The sequence below is a fragment of the Schistocerca americana genome, chromosome 6, assembly GCF_021461395.2.
Source record: "Schistocerca americana isolate TAMUIC-IGC-003095 chromosome 6, iqSchAmer2.1, whole genome shotgun sequence".
In the NCBI taxonomy this organism is placed as follows: Eukaryota; Metazoa; Arthropoda; class Insecta; order Orthoptera; family Acrididae; genus Schistocerca; species Schistocerca americana.
In genome coordinates this window covers 397,665,612-397,692,542 of record NC_060124.1, presented here as the reverse complement: position 1 = coordinate 397,692,542, position 26,931 = coordinate 397,665,612, and positions in this window count along the sequence as shown.

The following is a 26,931-nucleotide window of genomic DNA, read 5'->3' as shown; positions in this document are numbered from 1 at the left end:
TTGGTTTACTACTGCCCTTCCGCTCACCGCTGGGGTCACGTTATAATGTAAGTCTGTATGGAGCTCAGGTACAGTACAGCCATGTGCGTTAACTAGCTAAGTAACATTTTATTATTGTAGCTACTATGACTTTCCGCTTCAAATAGAGCACAGCCTTCTGTGACCTGTAGGACTGAACTGTGTTTTGTACTAACCGTTGTCATAAGCTGCAGGGGAAATTTATCCAAGTTGTCCTAAATACAATGTCTGCTCTAGTATGGCGGCTGGAAGTGTTCCACGTCCATGGCTGTTATAGAGGCTCACAGTTATCAGTTAATGTGGGCTCTGTTGAAAAGTGTGAGTTGTATCATACTGGAAAAGGCGATGACCTTTGTTTACTCTTGCTTACTAAATAATGTCATTTGTGTGTACGTAAGACAATTTAGAGTAAACGCTTAAATGCTGGCGTGTGGTTCTGATCTCCAGATCCCTAAGGCTTCAATTAATTTGATAATCTGCACCACAACCGGGATTAGTTTTGGCACCACACTAATAGGTCGTGCAAGGCCTTAGCGTCAGTGGGTGTTGCATGTGGTTTTATTTGCCATACTAATACTAGCCAATAGAGCCATTCTGTTTTACTATGCAAGTGTGCTAAGGAATAGGCTCTTTTATAAAGATGTTGAATGAAGTCTGTTACCTGTTGGCGTGACTTATATCACCAATAATCGATTCCGCTTTCGTAAGTCATTTAATTCTGCCAATCTACTTAGGCCATACGTATTACGTTATATAAATTTTCGTAGGTAATCCTATATCTTTCAGTTTTAATATAAATGTATTTCGGAATCTAAACTTAAGAAGGTAAAATTCCGGAATTTGTGATCATTCGACCTTGGTAGTTGTACTGTATTTCCAAATAGTGTTACATTGATATAACTCAGCATTCCATTCAAGCTAAAAATAACTATTAGTAATTGAGCTGTTATATTTACTGTGCAATACCACGAAACAAATTATACCGCGATGATGCTATGCTAAACACGTATAGCTACTTACAAGGGAACATCCCCATCGCACCCCTCTCAGATTTATTTATAAGTTGGCACAGTGGATAGGCCTTGAAAAACTGAACACATATCAACCGCGAAAACAGGAAGAAGTTGTGTGAAACTATGAAAAAAATAAGCAAAATATGCAAACTAAGTAGTCCATGCTCAAGATATCCAATATCAAGGATAATGTTAACGCAGGAGCGTCGTGGTCTCGTGGTTAGCGTCTCTGTTCATTGTAATTAGTTTACTGTTCACTGTAATAAGTTTAGTGTCTATGTTTTGCGACCGCACCGCAAAACCGTGCGATTAGTAGACGAAAGGACGTGCCTCTCCAATGGAAACCGAAAACACTTGATCGCAAGGTCATAGGTCAACCGATTCCTCCACAGAAAAACACGTTTGATATATTCTATACGACACTGGTGACGGCATGTGCGTCACATTACAGGAATATGTTGTCGACCCACCTAACTTATGCACTTGGCGGATGGGTAAAAAGATTCTTCTACCTTTCCCGATTTAGGTTTTCTTGTGGATATGATAATCACTCCCAAAAAAGTGATGAAAACGTAAGAGTTTGTCACATAAACTGAAAATAAAAAATTAAACTTTTCACTCGAAGGAAGACTTGAACCAAGTATCTCTCACTCCGCAGCTGCTCACGCTAACCACAGGACCACTGCGACCCTGAGCTCACACTGTCCTTGATGTTACATATCTTTTGCATGGACTACTCAGTTTGTATATTTTGCTTATTTTTTCATAGTTCCACACAACTTCTTCCTGTTTTCTCGATTGATCTGTGTCCAGTTTTTCAAGGCCTATCCACTGAGCCAACTTATAACTGAATCTGAGGGGGGTGCGATGGGGAGGTTCCCTTATTAGTTTCTTTATGGTACTGGGAACTAATATTGTCTCTCTCAATAATGGTAATTGAGGCTACGTATTTTAATGCTTATAATGTTCTGCTTTATCCATGAGTGTCATTATATAGATTTTTTGAGAAAATTTTGGAGTAATGTCATTTTGCTGTGAGAGACAAAGGCTACATATTGTGGCGTGAGGCCACTCTTACATTTTTGCATTTATATATACAGAGAGAGAGAGGGAATGAGGGTGAAAGAGAGAAACAGAGAGAGAGAGAGAGAGAGAGAGAGAGAGAGAGAGAGAGAGAGAGGAACCTTATGAATTTTTTGGAATCTGTTAAGATGTTAGCTTGTCTGAAAGTGATGACTGAAGCGAATGTAAATATTTTAAGTATATATCAGATTGTAGGTTGTGAATATTCTGTTGACAGCAAGATAATTGTTCGTTTTTATGTTGTTAAATGTTTGTTTGCACCAGCATCTTACCACTCTCCTCACCCACTGCCCTGCCATTTTACTGATATCAAAGTTTCGCCTTGATCCATCACTTTAAAACTGGCAGATAAGTTCGTGACTCATTAATATCTGCTTTGTTCGTAAGAGTCACTTACCGTTTTTGATGAAGTATTGCTGAAAAGGCCAGCCGCTGTGGTCGGGAGGTTCTAGGCGCTTCAGTCCAGAACCACGTGGCTGCTATGGTCGCAGGTTCGAATCCTGCCTCGGGCATGAATGTGTGTGATGTCTTTAGGTTAGTTAGGTTTAAGTTGTTCTAAGTCTAGGGGACTGATGACTTCAGAGGCTAAGTCCCATAGTGCTTAGAGCCATTTGAATTTGATTGCTGAAAAATGCATTTTGCCCAGCCATGTGGTTGCACTTGGCTCTGTGTAGATTTGTTTCGTATGTCCTAAAATTTCAAAGTTCTGTTTTGGGCTTAATAGTTTATCGTCAATTGTTATCATCAACATACAAGTTATCAACAGAAAATGGAAACTAGGAATAATCAGAGAGTTTCGCTTTGTGTGGCAGCTGACTTTTGAGGCCGAAATAGAGAGAAAAATTTTTAAAATATTTTGTATCGTGTAAAGTGACCTGTGTCAGCTCCTATCACTCTTGTTCGTTGTTACGCTCTTTGAGTGTTAGTAAGTAGCAGCCTCGTATGCGGCCCTACGGAGGGCGTACCTTTTACAAACTTACGGGCTGTCTGTCAAAAGACAAGATTCCAGCTGGAATGCCGTTACACTCCGAGTGGACAAACTGAGCTGCCGTCTGGAAGAATAGGGCGTGACCGAGTACACGAAGTCTGCGCCGGGACCTGCCCGAGCATGCAGACAGGAGCGAAGTGGGACCTGTTGCCGGGTCACAGAATGCGGCTAGAGAAGGACTGGTACAGCAATGGCCACTTGGAACAGCCTCTATTCAACCGAAAGAACTATTCACGTTTCACCACACTGCATGATATTGTGTGGTTCTGCCCCGAAGCCGACTTTAAAATACACTCCAATCTGTTTACTTGTTCCCTATTGAGTTGTAGTCGTTTTCTACTTAGTGTTTGTTACTGTTTCCGACCGACTCGTAAATACTCGTAAAGAGTGAATTACACTGCCGGAAAAGAAGAATTAGTACACCCTTTTAGAGGTTTCCAATTCACTTAGGATTTAATGTGGCAACGGTGCATATGGAGTATATGAAATGATTAAATTTACAGATCAATAGCAGAAGCCGTTCTGAGGAAACAGGAACCGACTGATGCTGAAACTTCCATATTAGTACGTGGTGTAGCCTCCACAGGCGGCAATGCAGACACTGACTCTGCCATCCATTCGATCGTACAGATGGTGAATACCATACTGCGACACGTTATGCCGCACCTGCTTCAACTGTCCATGTAGTTCTGTGACAGTTGTTGGTTGATGAGTGCCACGAGTCACTTCTCGTCCCACAACACCTCAGACATACATCACTGGAGACAATTTCGGAGATCGCGCTTGCCAGAGAAGTTGCTGCACGTCTTGCAGAGCATGTTGGGTTTCACGGGTAGTGTGTGCCCGAGCATTATCCTGTTGGAATAACACATCATATTCCTGTTGGAAGAATGCGTCTTGTGCCATTTCTCTGGCGCGCTGCATATCCGGCACTATCGATAGCGACTTGTATTTCTGTTTCAGTCTGGTTCGGCCTGCGCAGGCGCTGAGGCGGCTGCTGCCCTCTGGAACGTTTTTCGCGGGGGGGGGGGGGGGGGGGGGGGGGGGGGCGCTCGGCTCGGCAGTTGGATTCGCACCGAGCTGGTGGTATTTGGCGGGCCTCGTTGATTTGGCCGTTGGGCGGTGTTGCGTGTTGGTGACGTGCTGTAGTGGACAATTGATGGATCCTCGCACGCGATCGCTCGAGCTTCTCCGCCTCCGAAAAGGGTGCCACGAATACGCTTGGGTTTCCGCACCCAGGAGTTGTAACGACGGTAGGGCAGGCTTTCTGTGTGTTTTCTCTTTCCGGTCTGCGTGGCGGGGTTCGTTTCACCTTACTTCAGCTGTTGTTTATATTTTCTGCGTGATTCCGTTTTGGCCGGAGTCTAGGTGTCGAGTTTTCTGCTGGTGTGTACCCAGTCGTCGCTCCCGTTTTCCCGTCCGGGGGGCAGCCGTATCTGTTGGTGGGAATTATTTGGCAGTGTGTGTTTTGCGTGAGCCCGGTGTGCTTACGCGCTCTGATTCTGAGTTGAAATTACTGTAGTCAGGCTGGCTCGGTTGCTGGAGTCTGTGTTATTTGTTTCCTGGCTTGCTGGGGACTGCGCGCGCGTCTGTTCCGTTATGTGATGTGGCAGCAGTCTGATATTTTTATCTGTGCTTGTTAAGTTGCTAGCAATTGCTCTTAGCTTTGTGCTTACTTATTTTTATTTAAATTGCTGGGCATTGTCATTTGCCTGTTCTTTTACCTTTATTTATTTATAGTGTCAATTAAGCCTAAGACGATGTCCAAGGAGCTAGCAATTGATTTTAGCCTCGTGTGTACTTATTCCCATATAAATTCTTGGGCACTGCCATTTGCTTGTTCTTTTACTCTTATTTATTTGTTGTGCCAGTCAGCCCTAAGATGATGTCAGACCTTGGTATCTGTCAACCTTATTTTGGCTACTAGCGCTCAGGTGCAATATTGCCGGACCTATCCCGGATTTTGTCATTAATTGAGATCCTTTTATACTGTATTTTTAGCAGTAGGTTTGGCAAGTGCACTTGTGTATGGCATTTATTGTGTTTGCCCCCCCCCCTCCACACCCCCTTCTCTTCCTCCTTGGTGTTAACTGATTTTGGTAAGATTGCTCGGTGGCCTGTGTTCTTTTATTATCTATGTAAGTTTGCCCGCTGCCGCAGTTGTAACATGTTTTGACCGGCAAGCGGCTCATGTTGGCTAGAGTTTGAATGTGGTCTGCGCTGTTGAAATCAGCAGACTTTATTATTTGAGATAGTCATGTACGTGTTGTAGTGTTAAGGGTTTTAGGGAATTTTTAATTGAGATACCTTTTGGAAATTTTATCACTCTTTTAAAGAAGGTATAGGAAGGAATAACTTCGACTGAAAATTTAATTGTAAATTATACATTTGTGCTTCACATTATAAAACTTAACTGTATTAGGTGTAAGTATGTAGTTTAATGTGCAATGATTATTTGTTAAGGTATCAAGTTGTAAACAATTTGTTTGTCAGTGATTCAAACGACAAAAATAAGTTTCTCTGTTCACCTGTGGTATATAAGATTTTTATTACCTCATATTGTAAGCAGCTTGATTGGTTTGTGTCACTGTAATTTGTAAGCCACAGTGTAATTTATTACAATTAATTACTTGTTTTGGGGAAATAAACCTTGAATTGTATGTCCCCTTTTCATTAACCGAATCGCATCCAAATCGTCGGCTCAGGTCTAACAACATTTTGGACATACCGAGCGCTGGTTAGCGTCACCTCCATAGACACCAAAGGTGAACGAGGTTTGTAGTTTGTCGCACCCCAGACCATAAGATCTGGGGTGGAGCCAGTGTGTAGTGGACGAATGCTCTCTACGAGACAGTGCTTATCAGGTCTACATCGCTTGCGTGCAGGCAGAATCTGATTTCATCGTTGAAGACCTCTGCACGCCATTCCATCTTCCAAGAGATCGTCTGACGGCACCAGTCTAGGCGTGCAAGTCGATCGTGTGGCGTGAGTGGAAAATGGGCTAGAGATGTGCGTGCTCGTAGTTCCATTGCTAGTAACCGGTTCGCAACAGTTCGTGTTGACACGTTTGGCCCCGCGAGCCCTCTTGTCTCTGCTGTGGTAGCTGTATGATCTGCCACTGCTGTTCTTATAATACGACGATCCTGGCGGGCGTCTGTGCTGCGTTGACGTCCGGAACCCCAACTACGGGTGTGAGAATGTTCACGTGACCACTGATACCAGAATCGTTACACAATTTACACAGCACATCCAACTTGTGTGGCAGTGCTCCGAAAAAACCATCCTACTCGGAAGGGCACAATTTGATCCTCGAAATTCTGAAACACAAGCAATGATGACGTAGAAAGCAGTTCAGCATTTGGTGAATCAGATGTCCGAGGCATAGGACAGGAACGCCGCGTTACAGAGGCAGGTGACTCTGTAAGGTAGATACAGGGTGATTTAGCTGGAGGGGTAGAGGCAAGAGTTTAGTTTAGTGTACCTTTTCCTTCTCTGGATCCACTGCAGCTGGTCTAATAGATCCTTCGGAGAAAGTGAAAGAGTCTGTTGTCAACAATTATCACCAATCTCGAAGTCGCTGCTGACATCGGTGGCTGGTCAGACGAAGTAAGCCTGCACATGACCATCTTGTGAACATTAGACCAAGGAGATTCAAGCATATTGCTACTCCACAGTAACTTTAATTAGCACAAGTGAGTAAAACGTAGACATACCGCGTGGTTAGCGCAAGAGGACGTGGAAGCAGGTCGTTTCGGGCTGGTCAGATGAAGTTTCAACAGGGGCTACCTGCTGATAAAAGTGTTGTCAGGGTAGTACCAAATGTTGTGGCCAAGTAGAGGGATCAAAGATGTTATATCACTGACACAGTAGAAAGACAGTGTTGTTGTAGAAGAGGTGACTGCTTCATGCATCAGTTTCATCGAAACAAGCACGAGCTAAGTCCTTACTAATGCACCCCATTTGTAGACAGAGGCCTTGTAGTCTGCAATCCGCCCGCACCGAGAGCGGACCTATGATGGTCTACGGGACTGCATTACAAGTCACCACCTACGAACTAACTGCTGGTAACTGTAGCCCTATTGTTGACGCTTAGTATAAAGCTGCTGACTTAGCGCCTCCAACCGGTGGGCGACTAGTGGGGTTGCTCCAGCAAATGCTGACGTTTTGCCCTTGTGGTCAACACTTTGAGCCCGCGGTAGTGTAGCTACCCAGCCACCATCGCCTGTGCGGTCAAACTTATTGCTACTCGCTTCTGTTCATGAGGGCAGACACAGCTGCTGGTAGCCACCTCATCAACGCTGGGTCCACGCCGTGTTTCTGCACCCTTCACTGTGTGCCAGCCTGTGGAACCAGGCTGCTTATAGTCTACATCGTGGGCTGCCGTGCGCTGCAGTAGTCAACGTCCTTGCCAACTTGCTCTGTCATCGTTTCACCAGCTGTGCGACGCTGCAAGTTGCCGAGCCAGACCTCTTGACCGGCCATATACAGCTTATGTCTAGCGTCCATTAGCTTTCTTAGAATCGCCGCGATTGCTGTAGTTTTCTGAACATTAAATTAATATTATTTGTGTTAACAATGAGTTTCTTTGACAATATGTCGGCCGAATACCAGGCATTCATTCATCGCATCACTGCTACCTCAACCAGGGTGGTATTCTACTGGCGACCAGAGCTCTGCCAACATGGTTCCACGACATACCATAGAAGGCAGCCACCTCTGGGCTCTATAAGTGGTATCAGAGGTGGATACTTAAGTCTGCAGGCAGATCTAGGACCACCTCTCTGGCTGCAGTGTGTAGTTCAACACTACCTACTGTTTTGATGAGTGGGCTTTATAGATTTTTCGACTTTTTGTTTTGTTCTGTCGACGGCTTTGGAGGACAAAACTGATGTTTATTGGAACTTAGAGGTATCAGTTGTGAAATCTGATGGGAATGCAGAATTGTCGCAGATTAGGCGAATTGTTGGGCGTACTATTTACGGACGGTGAGTTACCAACATCGTAATGTGACAGGTCACAAACTGCCGTTTATGCAGGCAGTGCCAGCTATTTGTAGCACATGCTAATGTAATGCGCACGAGGCACATCTACTCTGAGTGTCGATGAGCTATGATCCATTATCAGAAATGATATAATTTTTTCGTACTTATTCATGGTTGTTCGTGGTAGCTGTCTTTACTTTGTTACGTGTGATGTTCCTTAAGGATACTGTATTTTTGTAGGCAGAGGTTGCACAAAAGACAGAAAAACAAGGAACGACGGCGTAGGAAGCAGCTCAGTATTTGGTGAATCAGATGGCCGAGGCATAGGACCAGTAACGCCGCGTTACAGAGCCAGGTGACTCTAGGGTAGATACAGGGTAATTTAGCTGGAAGGGTAGAGGCAAGAGTTTAGTTTAGTGTACCTTTTCCTTCTATGGATCCACTGCAACTGGTCTAATAGATCCCTTTTTGGAGAAAGTGAATGAGTCCGTTGACAACAATTATCACTAATCTCGAAGTCACTGCTGACATCGGTGGCTGGTCGGACGAAGTAAGCCTGCAGATGACCAAGTTATGATTGGAGGGTGAGGCGAACATGTGTCCGTCATGTAACATGATTGGTTGAATGAAGCACGTACATCTTAATGACTAAAGAACGGACTCCATCAGTGCTACCGCAGGCAGAATAGTACTATTTTCTCTGAGAAACACCTTAATGGGATATCCCACAAACGAAACGAGTAGGTGGAAATATTCTTAGATAGAATTAGCAATATCATTGTGCAAACGTATGAGTTAACAAAGAATGAGGAGACACATAAACTTATTCTGCAACAGACAGAACAAAGTACTATATATTTTTTCCAGTGGACTTCCAACCGGAACGTCGTAGATGGTACAGATCGAGAACCAAGAATTTGACTGCTGCTAAAGTTTTACAATACAACAGGAGGACATAGTTATTCAAGTGCAGGACTTCCTCAGAAGTAAAGTGCTGTAGATGGGGACATGTGGGCCACAATCACAAGCAATGTTGCCAACCGCAATGCTATGCCTATGGTGGTACAGCATCGAGCACAGAGCACAGTATTAGCAGAGTAAAAAGCAAAGTGTGTGACATCATGGTAAGGTTTCTCAATCGCCAGACAGTGTTACCAATAAAATGTAATCCTACAAAGGTACATGCAGAAATAATGTTGCTTACCGAGCATAGTAAAGGGAACGGAACATCCATCTTTTTTGTACTGGAGCATGGAATATTCATTAATATATGGAAACATTGCCCTGTGTTTGTGAGGGGTACTGTGGAATACTAGGGCTGGATTTTCTGAATAAGCATCACAAAAAAATTGATCTTTCATGGCATTCTGTCGAATTCAGTGGGAAATTGTTCTGGCTGGGAACGACCGCCACAAATGATACGAGGGAGGGGGAAATGAGAGAGAGAGAGAGAGAGAGAGAGAGACTGGGGAGTAGGTGATATACAGAGTTGGGAGGATGACGTGTACTAAGAGACTGAAGAAGAAGTGGACACAGAGAGAGAGAAGTGTGTTCAGTACATATGTTGAATGCATACGGAAGTGAAGCTGCGGGGAAAAGGCTTGGTCTTTGAAACGCCTAGTTAAATCCGCAGGAGGGAACAGGTAGTTGGAATTTGGAAAGGGGCCACAAATCAGCAGCTGTCACTTCCACTCGAACACATATAACTTTATTTAGTTGCTCAAACATTACAGCGCAAATTTCCGAGCTTAACTATCGTCTGAATATGTCACACAGTCTTTTGCCTTAAGGGTACAACCTCTTTCATTTTTAAAACGGCTGAAGCCCCATGATTCAAAACACAACTACAATAAATATTTACAAGGCAGAATGCCCTAGGCTTTATTCTTAAATAATTTTTTTAAATGAGGCTGAAGGCCCAAACAATGCAAGACTTGACAAGTAAGGAACTTCCAGTTTTAAAACGGCTGAAGGCCCATTATTTGAAACCCAACTAAAAGCGTACAAATTCAAACCATCGGCTATGAGCCATTAAAATACACAATCAAACACCAATAAGAAAAGGCAGTAAAGCCAGTGGCGCACAGAAGTTTCCGGGGGTCGGTCTGCACTTGAAATAATAACGTTCTCTTAGGGGAAACAGGTAGTCGGCCCAATTATATCCGATCCTCCGGCAAAACAGCCAAGAGACATTCAACGCACCCACCAACAAGAAGACTAGCTTTGCACCCGATCAGTACACAAGGACCTCCAAAGCCAAAACGTAAAAGGCACAGCCGCCCACAACCAAGTATGCATAAGCTGTCAAAACTACACACACGTTTTGGACAGCGACAACACGGTGAGGAAAGGACACTGCCTGAATTTTACGTCAGCGGACAGGGCAGGTAACCGGAACGGTAACGACCACAAGGCAGAAAATTCCGCTACTGCACTTGGACTTCAAATAACCAAAATACAATTAAACTCCACCAGATGGCGGCCAAACTTTCGCCAACTCGAACACTCGCTGTTGCTCAAGGGAATACCGCCAACAGGCAACCATGAAAACCAAGGGCACAATGTGAACAGACTGGCTTCGGTAGTTAAACCACCACTCAACCTTGATGTCCTGGGTAGGTGAGCCACGAACCTCGTAGCAATCGGGACAGCTCCCACACACTCCGACACTGGACAGAGACCGCCAGCGGGCCAGCCCACTGCGCCGCGCGGAGATTTCCTGGCTGATCCACACCAACTGACCGACTGCCGCACATCAACACGGGGACAGCAGTAAAATAACTGAGCAGTTGACATCACAAGCTACACACAGTTTCACGAACACTTGCACGAAGGACCAGACAATACTAACGGCAGCGACTGTGCAATATCAAAGACGAATCACTAGTCAGCACACGCAGGCAACCCATAAGCGATCGCCGGCCAACATACACATCGTCCGACAAGACGACCGACCAACGACCAACCAGTGTGGTCCGCACTCAAGTGGTATGTATCGGCAAACGTCGGGTTAGTCATGGCTGTCCGCTGCAGCCGCGCCCTGACTGAACTCCAGCCGCGTCCTAAGTCAAACACTGCGATGTCCGAACTGCACTGCTAGCGCCTCCCAACTCACTGGCAGGTGCGAAATAACTCCAAACACTTGACAACCGGGAAGTAATAGCAGTCAGCAAAGATAATACGCCAGGGCTTATATCGATAAGCGACGCTGCTGCCGCTCATGGGCAACCAAGGTGGCAACTCAGTGACACCAGTAATTGAAATTAACATTAAAAGATGTCAAATGAGATATGGCGCGAACACGAGCCACGCACGGCTCAGTCTGATACACCGAAGAGACAAAGAAATTGATACATCTACATCTACATCCATACTCCGCAAGCCACCTGACGGTGTGTGGCGGACGGTACCTTGAGTACCTCTATCGGTTCTCCCTTCTATTCCAGACTCGTATTGTTCGTGGAAAGAAGGATTGTCGGTATGCCTCTGTGTGGGCTCTAATCTCTCTGATTTTATCCTCATGGTCTCTTCGCGAGATATACGTAGGAGGGAGCAATATACTACTTGACTCCTCGGTGAAAGTATGTTCTCGAAACTTCAACAAAAGCCCGTACCGAGCTACTGAACATCTCTCCTCCAGAATCTTCCACTGGAGTTTATTTATCATCTCTGTAACGCTTTCGCGATTATTAAATGATCCTGTAACGAAGCTCGCTGCTCTCCGTTGGATCTTCTCTTTATATTCTATCAACCCTACCTGTTACGGATCCCACATTGCTGAGCAGTATTCAAGCAGTGGGCGAACAAGCGTACTGTAACCTACTTCCTTTGTTTTCGGATCGCATTTCCTTAGGATTCTTCCAATGAATCTCAGTCTGGCATCTGCTTTACCAACGATCAACTTTATATGATCATTCCATTTTAAATCACTCCTAATGCGTACTCCCAGATAATTTATGGAATTGACTGCTTCCAGTTGCTGACTTGCTATATTGTAGCTAAATGATAAGGGATCTTTCTTTCTATGTATTCGCAGCACATTACACTTGCGTACATTGAGATTCAATTGCCATTCCCTGCACCATGCGTCAATTCGCTGCAGATCCTCCTGCATTTCAGTACAATTTTCCATTGTTACAACCTCTCGATATACCACAGCATCATCTGCAAAAAGCCTCAGTGAACTTCCGATGTCATCCACAAGGTCATTTATGTATATTGTGAATAGCAACGGTCCTACGACACTCCCCTGCGGCACACCTGAAATCACTCTTACTTCGGAAGACTTCTCTCCATTGAGAATGACATGCTGCGTTCTGTTATCTAGGCAATTGGTCTGATAATCCAAATGCTCTTACTTTGTTTATTAAACGACTGTGGGGAACTGTATCGAACGGCTTGCGGAAGTCAAGAAACACAGCATACACCTGCCTAATATAGTGTAGGGCCCGCGAGAGCAAGCAGATGTGTCGCAACACGATGTGTCATGGATTCGACTAATGTCTGTAGTAGTGTTAGAGGGAAATGAAAGCATCAATCCCGCAGTGTTGTCCATAAATCCGTAAGATGGGGATGGAGATCTCTTCTGAACAGCACGTTGCAAGGCATCCCAGATACGCTCAATAATGTTCATTTCTGGGGAATTTGTTGGCTAGTGGGAGTGTTTAAATTCAGAGGAGTGTTCCTGACATGGAGCCAGTCCGTACCAATTCAGGACGTGTGAGGTGTAGCATTGTCCTGCTGGAGTTGCCCAAGTCCGTCGGAATGCGCAATAGACATGAATGGATGCAGGTGATCAGACACGATGCTTACGTATGTGTCACCTGTCAGAGTCGTATCTAGACGTACAGGAGGTACCGTATCACTTAAAGTGCGCACGCCCCACACCATTAGAGAGCCTCCGCCAGCTTGAACAGTCCCCTGCTGACATGCAGGATCCATGGATTCATGAGGTTGTCTCCATGCCCATACATATCCATCCGTTCGACACAATGAGAAAAGAGACTCGTCCGACCAGGCAACATGTTTCCAGTTATCAACAGTTCAATGTCGATGTTGACCAGCCCAGGTGAGGCATAAAGCTTTGTGTCGTGCAGTCATCAAGGGTACAGGAGTGGGCCCTCGGCTCCGACAACTCATATCGATGATGTTTCGTTGAATGTTTCGCACGCTGATACTTGTTGATGGCCCAGCATTGGAATCTGCAGCAGTTTACGGAAGGATTGCGCTTCTGTCACGTTGAACGACTATCTTCAGTCGTCGTTGGTCCCGTTCTTGCAGAATCTTTTTCCGGCGGTAGCGATGTCGGAGATTTGATGTTCCACCGGATTTCTGATATTCACAGTACACTCGTGAAATGGTCGTACGGGAAAATTCCCACTTCATTGCTAACCTCTAAGATACTGAGTCCCATCGCTCTAGCGCCGACTATAACAATCACGTCCAAACTCACTGAAATCTTGATAACCTGCCATTGTAGCAGCAGTAACCGATCTAACAACTGCGCCACACCTTTGTTGACTTATGTAGGCGTTACTGACCACAGCGCCGTATTCTGCCAATTTAAATATCTCTATATATAATGATTATGATGATGATGTTTTGTTTTGTTGGGCGCTCAAGTGCGCGGTCATCGGCGTAAATACAAAGTCCCAACTTTTCACATAGTCCAATTTCTTTACTCAGCCCAATTTAACCACGGTCACAAATGATCATGAAATGATGAGGACAACACAAACGCTCAGTCCCCAGGCAGAGAAAATCCCCAACGCGGCCGGGAATCGAAACCGGGAGCCTGCTCTCTACTTGAATACGCTTGCCTATACGAACATGTATAACTTCAACACTCTGGTAATTCTTAGGCTTTTGCAGCATGCATCATCAAACAGAAAAATTATTTTACAGCACTTAGTTACAATAATCACGTTAATGCACTGAAATTGTGCAGAAGTCAGATAGTATTAACACACATATCGTTAGGTGTTGGAGCCGTGCGCGCTCACATTCATACCGTTTATTGTTTGTCATCTTCTATTACGGCACTGTCACCTCGTTTTCTTATTCTTTTCTTGTCTTCCTACCTTGCTTGCCCGTGAGCGGCAGCAGCAGATCGTATCGATAAGTGCACTGTCGTACCATCTCTGGAGCAACCGATAGTATTTCTGGGTTGTCGTGTGTCTGGCAGGCAGCTGGAGAACGACCAGGAGGCCGGTCGGGACTCATCGGCATTGCTGTCAGGGACGTAGCCCCAGTGAGGTCCGCACAGCCAGTACCAGCGGGGACGACCATTGGTGGTCGTTCGGTCAGTCGCCTCATCGACGACGTGTATTTGGGTCGGTTCCTTCCTGTGAAGAGATGTCGGTTGTGTTCCCTCTGCATGGTTGGGTTCCAGCTACTGTCACCGGAACGTCGTACCTCCGAAGGAAGTCAGTTCAGTTGGAGACAGACCAGGAGTGCAGTCGGGCACGGAGCAGTGAGTCGGCAGAGTCAGTCGGAAGGAAGACAGTGCGAATACGCGCCGGGACCGTGGTCGACGCAGACGGAAGGCCGTTGGGCGGTCGATCGACTTGTCGTCGCATCGTGTTAGTGCTGAGCACTGACACCAGTATCAGTCGGGGAAGAGTTGGCAGCCAGCAACAGTCGGGTCCGTATGGTGTCAGTATTCGCCGGGATCGCTGTCGGCGAAGGTGGGCTGGCGTTGGTCGTTTGTTCGGCCAGTCGTCTCAGTCGACGACGTCTTGGATCCTCAGGATGAACACCATTTTACGAGTTGGGATGTGTTTGGACCTTGTTGGTTCGTTGTAACTGAGCAGCGACGCAGTCTCCACAGCGCGAAGCCAGGCTGGGGCTCTTGGCGGTGGACACGCACTGTTGCGTCTGCAGGCGCTAGCTGTGCGAGCGACTTTTCGCGTTCTTCCGAAGCAGGATCCTCAAGTTGAGTAATTAGTTACCTGTTCTTAAAACTCGACTGTTACGATTTGTTCGTTATTTGTGGATTGCTGTTTTCTCAGCCCAGGACTCGTGTGATTACAAGTCGTGTGTTTTCTTGCCTAGAATCCGCAACCTCCGGTAGTGACTTGACAGTTGTGACTTGTGTTTTCGGATTCTTTTAAACTCGCCTGGAGTGATGTTTGATGCCTTGATCTTAGTGAGCTTTAAGTTATTGGTATCTCGGTTTACTCTTTATCGGCCGATATTTTCCATTATCGGTGCAGTTGGATTTGACCGTTGGAAACCGTCAGATTGTCGGTCGGTCGTGATCCGTCCCTTGGTTGGGTTGCCTTCCGATTAAGAGCTTGTCGGTCGGTCTGCCTATCTCACCTAAACGTGCGTTAGTGTTACTTCCCAGGCCGACGCTTGGAACCTTCTGAGCGCTGCTCCTTGTGTTTTACAAAGTGATTTCCTTTTCGTCTTAAGTACTCTGTTTGGTCTTCAGCCGAGTTTTAGCTTATTAAAATGTTAAGCTTTTTTCTATTTAGGCCTTAGGCCGTGAAATTGTTTTGTCATGGTGTGTGGCTTTCAGCCGAGTTTTAATCTCTCTTAAATTAAAATTTCAAAATTTTTGTATTGCCCTTAGGTCATAAGATTGGTATTCTTTAGTATGAGGCCTTCAGCCGAGTTTGCATGAAATGTTTTAAGCCAAGGCCCTTAGCCTGTTAAATTGAAAGCCCTTCTTCCTAGGCTTTAAGCCGTTAAATTGTTTGGTTGATATGTGGCCTTCAGCCGGGATTCAGCCTATTTAGAACTAATATCAAAAATCTTTGTTTTGGTCTTAAGCCGTAACACTGTTCCTGCTTAATGTGTGGCCTTCAGCCTATTATTATTATTATTATTATTTGTTGAAAGAAGTGAAACTTCTGGAAGAACTCCTGAACCTGAATTCCTTGCTTAGGCCTTGGGCCCTGGATTTACGTATGTGGCTTTCAGCCGATTTAAATCAAATCAAAGGAGCTCTTTCGTTAAAACCTTAAGAGTTTTTAATTCTTGCTGATGTTATTGTGTGTTTTAACTAATAAAATTTATATGTTGAGTGTAACTGACGGCAACTTATTTTCGCTCCTTTCCACAAATGTAACCTCACCCGCTCTTTCCTGCTAGTCCAGGGATTTCAGTGATATTAGTAACATTTACACAGCAGAATATTCTACTACAAAATTCATCAATGGGGTAGATGTAGTTAGCCACCGGTAACTCTTTATGCTTGTCTTAAACTAAACTTTATTAGTAGTTAAACTTTTTATGGCTGGTGGCAGGTTATTGAAAATGTGTGTTCCTAAATAAAGGACACCTTTCTGCATGAAAGTACGTGACTTTAAATCCTTATGAAGGCTATTCTTACTTCTAGTATTGTCTCCATAAAGTGAACTGTTGATATGGAAAAGAGCTGTACTTTGACTGGAAAATTCCATTACGGGATAAGTGTATGAATAACCGGAAAAAATAACCTCATATAACGTCATGGGACGAAAGGAAGCATAGTGTGCCAGGTTTTTTAATTTTTTTAACTCACATGTCTGACAACATTCGCATTGCAAACAGAAATTTGTTGAGGCGATTCAGCAGTTCTGTTGAAGAATCTAAACAGATTTTTATTTTTTACGTGTTTTCTGGTGCGGAACCTCTTACAGCTTCTCAACTGCGTTTAGCGTATTCTTTTTCAAAGTATAGTGACAAAGAATTGGCTAGAAACCATTTATTAATGTCACTGAAAATTTCATTTAACTGATCTTTCTAAAGACTATTCATTTGCTGCTTATTGCTATATTTGCATCAACAAACAAACTTAGCATCTGTTACAGATGATAGGTCATTGATATATACAAGAGAAAGAAGAGAAAGTAAAGGCCCAGAGATGGAACCTTGTGGGACATGAGATGTAGTTAATTCCCATTTGGATAATGCATGGTTGCTTAATACATCCCTTTGCTTATGACAGACCTTGTTTCTGTTGGAGATTTTAACTAATGCGAAGCATTTCCTGTTACATCGTAATATTACAATTTATTTAAAAGTATGTTCTGATTTTAGCAGTCATATGTCTTTGACAGATCATAAAATATTAACCGGAGTTGGCACTGATTCTTTGAAATTAAGAACTTTTCTCCAGGTATGCCATAACAGTTGAAATTGGAATATGATCTTGCATCTTGCAACAGACGTACGACAGCGACGTTGATCTGAAATTCTGTGCATCCGAGCTTTTACTCTCTTCGTAAACAGGAGCGACATGCACTCATTTCCAGCCAGAAGGGGCTGCTGCCTGTGAAAGAAATTCTTGATATACGAAGTGTTTCTTATTAAGTGTTTTCCACTGTAACTTGCAAAATAATAAATAGAAGGAATATTTATTTAGATACATAAAATTAAGAAACGTTTCTCTTCGCGTGGAGAAACGAATATAGTTTAGTAACGATCATAGTTTATTTAGTTATTTTCTAGACAGTTTTGTGCTTTTAATGTTAACATCAGTTTCATAGGAACAGCCGTTTTCTGGTACTGGACAAGAACTTACGACAGAACACAGGTGTGGCAGAAACGCTCCTCTTTTATGGGAATGGCGTAAGCACAGTGCGGCAGTATTGCCGGCTTTGAGGAAATGGAAACAAACTGCAACGCTCTGTGACTGCTGCTGCGTGGGTGGGTGTGCCCCTTCAAGCAATCTGCACTAGATTTACCTGTTCCTGGAACCGAGAGCTGTGCAGCTTGCTTATCTCGTACTTGGTCTAAAACTTACGGTTGTTGTTGGCCTATAATCTTCTTTGTGATGGATTAGCTGGGCTGTGGCCGAGACTTTTTGATCTGTTGCAGTTGGAAACAACTCCATATATGACAAGACTGCTTAAAGGCTGATCCTGATCTTCCGGATTGCAGGCTAAGCGAACCATAACGTACTCAACGGGTGGAACCAAACATAACTCAATTGCAATTTGCACGACGATTGTGATAAGATCGACGAAAGACGTTCAAGTCGGCTACCCAAGCACAGTATGACTTAACAATTTTTGCATTCGAAGAAATTCGGGCAGAGATATCTTTATATCAGACACTAGTAGAGGTCTATCCAGAGGGGTTTAATTTTGGAGACCACTCATAAATGTACTTAGTAGAGGACGACAGATAGGCACGTTGTAAATCAGAATCAGATATATTATTTACCTGGAAATAGAAGGACGATCGACACTGAGCCCGAGTTTGCTTATCAAGTGCTGCATATTGCTGCAACTCTGCTGTTTGAAGCGTTGCCTGTACTCGCCGCTGTAAGACCTGCTTAAACAGCTGCCGCTGCTGTTGTCGATTCTGCTGTTCAGAAAGTATTTCTTCTTCTCTTTTGCGTCGTTGTTCGCTGTTGATATATTTCCTTCTTCATGCAGTTTTTTACAGTTGTAGATCTTGCCACCACAACATAAAAAATTCCGAATCCATCGTATACTACTTCGAGTACACGTACGAGTAAGTGTTGCCAGTCTCAGTTAATACCTATTGTGTTTACATTGCATTAGGGGTATAAGCGCAGATATTGTGATAATTGTTACCCTGACATGTACCGGCTTCAGTTTGTTACTTGTTTTTCCTCTGCATCGAATAATTTACTATCTGATGATGCCGGCACAGTCGTAACTGCATCACTATGTGGACTATGCCTGTCAGTATAGCCTTACCGTTTTGCGCCCACAAGTCTCTTCGACATCTGATCTGTTGCTCAGGGGAAAACAATCATTACTATCTTGCTCTTGTCACATGTACTTGGAGGTACTAACCGATCTAAAAACATACTACTTTTAATTGATGTAACTACTATTAGTCTGTAAATGAAGTAAATACTGATGTAATGTTCTTCGGATCAGTGTTGTCAGTCACTGATAGAAATACTTGCACTTATACCCTTAACACCCTTATATATATATATATATATATATATATACAGGGTGTTTCAAGAATGACCGGTATATTTGAAACGGCAATAAAAACTAAACGAGCAGCGATAGAAATACACCGTTTGTTGCAATATGCTTGGGACAACAGTACATTTTGCAATATGCTTGGGACAACAGTACATTTTCAGGCAGACAAACTTTCGAAATTACAGTAGTTACAATTTGCAACAACAGATGGCGCTGCGGTCTGGGAAACTCTATAGTACGATATTTTCCACATATCCACCATGCGTAGCAATAATATGGCGTAGTCTCTGAATGAAATTACCCGAAACCTTTGACAACGTGTCTGGCGGAATGGCTTCACATGCAGATGAGGTGTACTGCTTCAGCTGTTCAATTGTTTCTGGATTCTGGCGGTACACCTGGTCTTTCAAGTGTCCCCACAGAAAGAAGTCACAGGGGTTCATGTCTGGCGAATAGGGAGGCCAATCCACGCCGCCTCCAGTATGTTTCGGATAGCCCAAAGCAATCACACGATCATCGAAATATTCATTCAGGAAATTAAAGACGTCGGCCGTGCGCTGTGGCCGGGCACCATCTTGCATAAACCACGAGGTGTTCACAGTGTCTTCTAAGGCAGTTTGTACCGCCACAAATTCACGAAGAATGTCCAGATAGCGTGATGCAGTAATCGTTTCAGATCTGAAAAATGGGCCAATGATTCCTTTGGAAGAAATGGCGGCCCAGACCAGTACTTTTTGAGGATGCAGGGACGATGGGACTGCAACAAGGGGCTTTTCGGTTCCCCATATGAGCCAGTTCTGTTTATTGACGAAGCCGTCCAGGTAAAATTAAGCTTCGTCAGTAAACCAAATGCTGCCCACATTCATATCGCCGTCATCAATCCTGTGCACTATATCGTTAGCGAATGTCTCTCGTGCAGCAATGGTAGCGGCGCTGAGGGGTTGCAGCGTTTGAATTTTGTATGGATAATGGTGTAAACTCTGGTGCATGAGACGATACGTGGACGTTGGCGTTATTTGGACCGCAGCTGCAACACGGCAAATGGAAACCTGAGGCCGCTGTTGGATCACCTGCTGCACTAGCTGCGCGTTGCCCTCTGTGGTTGCCGTACGCGGTCGCCCTACCTTTCCAGCACGTTCATCCATCACGTTCCCAGTCCGTTGAAATTTTTTCAAACAGATCCTTTATTGTATCACTTTTCGGTCCTTTGGTTACATTAAACCTCCGTTGAAAACTTCGTCTTGTTGCAACAACACTGTGTTCTAGGCGGTGGAATTCCAACACCAGAAAAATCCTCTGTTCTAAGGAATAAACCATGTTGTCTACAGCACACTTGCACGTTGTGAACAGCACACGCTTACAGCAGAAAGACGACGTACAGAATGGCGCACCCACAGACTGCGTTGTCTTCCATATCTTTCACATCACTTGCAGCTCCATCTGTTGTTGAAAATGGTAACTACTGTAATTTCGAAAGTTTGTCCGCCTGAAAATGTACTGTTGTCCCAAGCATATTGCAACAAACGGTGTATTTCTATCGCTGCTCGTTTAGTTTTTATTGCCGTTTCAAATATACCGGTCATATTTGAAACACCCTGTATATATATATATATATATATATATATATATATATATATATATATATATATAAACTATGATAAAATTTTCTATTAGTTCTTTTCTTCTTTCTTTCACATACTGACAGAGGGAGCAAGGAATATTGACCATCGTTGCTATTTACCTGTGAAATATTAATCTAAACTAATGACAAACAAAACAAAGTTATTCACAGTTATAGCCCCTTGCTGATATTTCACATATTTTATGTGTAGAGGGAATGTTACTAAAGCCAACACACTGCAGGTACAGATTGCTGACTGGAAATGAATGAAATAAAAATCCTATGAACACGTGTCGTACTGGCGACAAGGTTTGGTTTAGAAATTTTCATGTCGCAAGTAGAAAGGTACAAAAAGTAATAGGGAAGCTGCTAGCGCGATTTATGGGACCAGGGCAAGTCTTGCGATTTGTAACGCCGGTGACCTCACTTGTGAGAGATCCCAATACCAAACGAATATTGACAGTCCATATATCTCAAGTGAAGCCGTTCAAGGAAGGCACGAGTCTTGAGGATCACCAGACTATTGGAAACCGTACGCCAAGGAGTTAGCTCTAACAAGTTGTTGTAGTTTTAATTGTATTTTATTTTATTTAATACCTAATAATCAATTGTTCTGTTAATTAAGGCTTGTTAGAACCCTTCCTACCACAAGAACATTAGCACCGGGGCATGCTGTTTGAGACTGCTCTCTTATTTGTCTTAAACGAATGTATCAGTTTCCCCAGGGGGGCGTTAAGAAGCAAAACTGTGACATATTTTGAGGTGTTTTCTTTTTTTCTTTATTGTTATTTGTATACCTGTACAAATCAGGCAGGCTGGCAGCGGCACACTACGCCGCTCTTCAGCCATAGTGTTCACAAAAGCATAAGAACGAAGAATGATAATGAACAAGTGACAGACAAAAGAGAGAGGTCACAGAGACACAAAAAAAAAAAAAAAAAAAAAAAAAAAAAAAACACGGAGTCGTTCACACGTGACGATAACAACACTGAAAACACGTTGACATGGCGCACAGAACACTGATGAATCCGACGGCACAAGTGAACGGAGTAGCGGGACGGCGGACACCAAAAGCACTAAACGTCGTCACACATATGAGACACAGAAGGCGATGATCTCCGGCGCGCGAAAGTTCACTATGCGTGTGTGAGTCCGGGGACCTGCCAAGAGAGGAGGAGGAGGAAGGGGAGTGGGAGAGCGAGAGGGGAGAGCAGGGATGCCACGGGCTGGGGAGAGAGGGGGGATGGAGGAAGGGGTAGGGGAAGCCCGGGGGAAGAGGGGTGGAGGGAGGGGATGGGGGAAAAGGAAAGAGAAGGGAAGAGAAGAGAAGGGAGAGAGGGTGCCTAAAGGAAAGGACACCGGAAGTGGGGGGTGGGGCAGGATCAAAGTTGATAGGAGGGGTAGATGGAGGGGACGAGGACATCATCAGGGAGGGGGAGCTGGCGGAAGCCACCTTGGGAGAGGGTAAGGAGGGTGGAGAGATGGAGACCGGGTGGGACGTGGGAATACAGGCGCGACAGCGGGCGGGGGTGAGAGAGGATCGGGGAGATGAGCAGGTGAGGAGGATCGAGTTTACGGGAGGTGTACAGGATCTGTATCCTTTCCAGGAATAGGAGGAGGTGGGGGAAGGGGAGGAGATCGTACAGGATCCGCATAGGGGAGGGGAGACGGATGCGATAGGCGAGGCGGAGAGCATGGTGTTCAAGGATTTGGAGGGATTTATAAAAGGTAGGGGGGGGCGGAGATCCAAGCCGTGGAGCCGTGGAGCCATGGAGCAGTGGAGGGGTCCAGACCCCACGTACGGCCGGAGAGGAGCTTGAGGAGACTGAGTCGGGAGCGTGCCTTGGCTTGGATTGTCCGGAGGTGGGGAGTCCAGGAGAGGCGACGGTCGAGGGTGACGCCAAGGTACTTAAGGGTGGGAGTGAGGGCGATAGGACGGCCATAGATGGTGATGTAGAAATCAAGGAGGCGGAAGGAAGGGGTGGTTTTGCCTACAATGATCGCCTGGGTTTTGGAATTTTGAGGTGGTATCCTCACACGTTTGTAATTTCGTTTCTTTACATGTGCGGGTGAGACCACTCGTCGCGAGGGAGACAAATCGCTATGGACCAGAGGTTGCTACATCGCCTTCCACTTCCGCAGCCCATTTTAAAGGGATGGGGAGGGGGAGGAAGAGAGTGTAGCGTTACGGCGTCTCACCGAGCGCTGCTGTTTGAACTTCCGGCGGCGCCCGGCAGCTGAGGAGAGCGCGCTGCCGTAGAGCCGTGGTTGTCCGCCAGCGGCGAAAGAGGGCGCCTTGGTGGATGATGGTAGTTCGGCGCTCGGCAAGAAGGAGCTGATGGGAATACGAGTCGTCGTCCGAGAAGGAATAAACGGACTATGCAGACTGACGTGAGGATAACGGAGGACATGAGTGGACATTAGTTGTGGCGCTCCGAGTTGTGGACATGTGATGGCAAATGGTCGGCATAGAGGATAGCACAGAATGATGTTGGAGTTAGTTGGAGTGAAAAGTATCATTTGCTGTAGACGTTGTTCTGCTCGCTTGGGATGAAATATTGTGTTTGCTGTAAGCACTCTGCCGGCCGGAGTGGCCGAGCGGTTCTAGGCGCTTCAGTCTGGAACCGCGCGACCGCTACGGTCGCAGGTTCGAATCCTGCCTCAGGCATGGATGTGTGTTGTCCTTAGGTTAGTTAGGTTTAAGTAGTTCTGAGTTCTAGGGGACTGATGACCTCAGAAGTTAAGTCCCATAGTGCCCAGAGCCAATTTTTTTGTAAGCACTCTGCCTTGGGAATTAAACTTCTGTGTCTGATGATTTTGTCCTTGGCCCTGACGGTTTTTTGAACGCCGTATACATCGATGTGGTAGTTCAAGTGTTCTGAAGTTGTAGGCTTTCTTGCCTTTGTTGTTGGCAGTACCTCTGTATTGCATTGCATTGAAAATAAAGGTGAGGCCTTTACGATATTTGTCAGTTGTGCGAATCAGTGACTTGGTGGACGGAAATTGTCCAAAAATTTGTTTTCTGGTTAGGTTGTAATTCTAACTGAGCTTTCTAGTTAATTTATCGACCTGTTGTGGTCTTTTCATGTGTCAGTTACTGACTACTTATGGCTGTGCTTGTACATGTCTGTGCACTTTCTGGCTGGGTGAAGTTAATCTGCGTTATTGCTATTGTAGAATTCTGCCGTGGATAGATCTGATCACGAAAATTGTGATCCTGCTTGATTTGGTGGGCTTATTAGGACTTATTTGATGTGATTGTTGTTCGGCCGATCAGCGGTTAGGTTGTAATTAAACAATGGATGAGGTCACTGTGTTGGCGACGAATGAAATTCGGACCAAATCACTATTGTCAGCTTGTTACTTGTAACCATTTATTCTGCTACTTTTGGTAACTGGAATTAGTATTAATTTGTTACAGGCTTCGGAAATATGTGTAAGGTTAAGTTGTCAAGGCACGTTGAAATTTTTCTAAGGAAAGCTGTTGAGTATCAAATAGTATGGTACTTTACTATGACTGTGGGGTATGTATTGCAATATTTTTGCAATTGATGCCTGATGTTGCTAAAATCTTGATTTCTAAGAAGGAAAATAAGTGACTGATATGTTTTGATATTCTGTATATTCATTGATATTATATATTTTATTTCTTATTTTTAAATAATTACAACAAATTTTATGTTAGTAGTAGTGTATTCTGTGTTTCATGCCTTCCTGGAAGGTAAGGCTGTCAAAAGATAATAAATGAAAATTGTGTGAGCATCTATTCTCCTCTCAACCCAGTACCGTCCACACCCATCCTGTCCTTGCTACAGGAACGGTCGAGTTCGCTGTGCCAAAAGAAATACCATCACAAAGACCAACCACATCACACTACATTTCAAGCTCTTTCTGGACATTTGTGTGATCATGGGTCCTTTCAGACAGACGAACGTTGTGTGAAGTGGTTGGTGTCTGTGAGAATACTTGTTTTGGTATACCTGTGCTGCCTCTCGGCCGTTTCCATCTGCTTGGCCGTACACAAACACCATCACGGATTGTTCCAGATATGAATGCCGAACCATTCTGCTGCTTACAGTACGCTACGTCGATTGCACAGCCTGCAACACAAAAGGAACATACGGGACGTGGTCAAAGACACTTTCCTTCGGCAACGCCATCTACCGTGCCAGCGATGCATTTCCTGACATAGGTTCATAGGAACTTTTTTCCTCCATTTAAGTTAGTAATCTGTCCCTGTGGTTTGGCGGCTTTATTAATGTTCACCCTATACAGTATATAAAATGGGCCAAAAGTCACGAAGAGGCTAGAACTGTGAATAACTTTGCTTTAATTCTTATTATTTTCGATTGATATTTCACAGTTCACTATTTCTCCCTTCCTCTGTCAATACCTGAAAGAAAAGAGAAGAAAAATAGAAAAATTAATGTGACTCTTCGAGCTTTCCCGGTGGATGTGTCGTAAATAGTCTTCACGGTTTTGCCGCCGGATCACGTTGCGCAAATTCGGAGCAACTGTCCGACATCTTCTGGTGGTTCAGTCTTGCTGGTGGCTGTGTATGACTGACGGTATACGCACATCGACGCCCCGTTTCTAGAACACGCTCACAAAGAATACGTTGCCACGGAAATCGCGCACGCGCAATGATTTGCCATATTGAAACTCCCTCTGCCGAAAATAGCAGAGCAGCTCTCCCGGGCGTGCGCTATACGTTGCGTTTGTCAACAGTGCGGCCAGACGTCACTCACCAACGGCCGTATTAGGCCAGTGTTATGACGGGCCTATTATCGAAGAAACTTGATTTTCACTTCGTAATTTAATAGCAGCCAGTGCAGTGTTCCAGGCGGTGCTCAGTTGAAATCCCGTATACTTGTTGATGAGATTATCGGCTGTACGGATATGGATTGCTTCCTAAATGACGTAGTCTCAGAAAGATGATGCCGGGGATAAGACTTCCGTCTTTTCATAAATCATACGACATCCTGTATTCAGACAGTGTTCCGCGATTGCCGACTTTTCCAGTTGACGAAGGCGTGTATGACGCTGATGTTCATCGCAGCGTTCTTGTACTGTGCGTCATGTCTGGCCTATATACGCTGCCCCACCCTGACAAGGAATCTTGTACACACTACATTTCCTCAGGCCAAGGTGATCCTTAACCGAACCCAACAGGTTTCTCAGTGTTGCCGATGGTTGAGAAACATAATTCCATATCTTCCGAGGACTCATCTAATTCTTGACGACATGGCACCAAAATACAGCAAAAAGGCCAAAGTGGTGGGTGTCTTCGTATCTTCATTCTGATCCTTAGATTGAACTCGCCTGGGCCTGAACGTATTACGTATCTGTTTCTCAGAATAACCGTTTTGTCGGAGCTCTGTCTTCAAACGTTGTATTTCACTCGACAGGCTCTCAGGATCAGATACCACATGTGCTCTATGAACTAACATACGTAATGCACTATCGCATTGTGCAGGATGATGGCAGCTTGTAGGGACCTCAGATGTTAAGTCCCGTAGTGCTCAGAGCCATTTGATGGCAGCTTGTGGCCTGCAGGTATAGATCTGTATGCGTTGGCTTGCGGTAGACGCCGTGTCCCAAGGTTCCATTTGCTTTCCTTCGCACCAAGACATCAAGGAAAGGTAAAGTACCATCTTTTTCCACTTCTATTGCGAAGTTTATACTTGGATGGAGCGAATTCAGATGCTGAATAAATTTAGGTAGAGTATCAAGTCCATGTGGCCACACCACAAGTGTATCATCCACATACAGCAGAAAACAAGAGGGTTTGAGAGTGGCTGACTGTAGCGCTTTTTTTTTTCAGAGTTCTCCATAAAATAATTGGCCACCACAGGAGACACAGGTCTTCACATGGCGACACCGTCCACTTGTTCAAAATATTGGTCATGAAATAAGAAGTATGTAGAAGTAAGCACGTGTTTAAATAATGCTACTATGTCCTCCTCGAACTTGTTGCTAATGAGCTCCAAAGAGTCCTGCAAGGGCACCTTTGTAAATACAGACACAACATCGAAAGGGGGACGATCAGTCGATAGAACGATGGGGATGAACAACTGAGTGCACCTTCAGCTTAAATAGTTACATAAATGAGTTAATTTAACATAAACCCTTAATAGGAGGGAATAAAGGAGGATAGGGAATAGGCATTTTTTATCAAAGTTACAGACCACCTCTAGGATCTGCCGGCCAAGACCCAACCAAATAAAACAAAGCAAGACATAGGAACCCAGGGGGTGTACAGGATCGGGATTGGATCTGACAAAGTGGCGAACGTTGTAGTTTTTTGTTTTCTACTTCACATCCA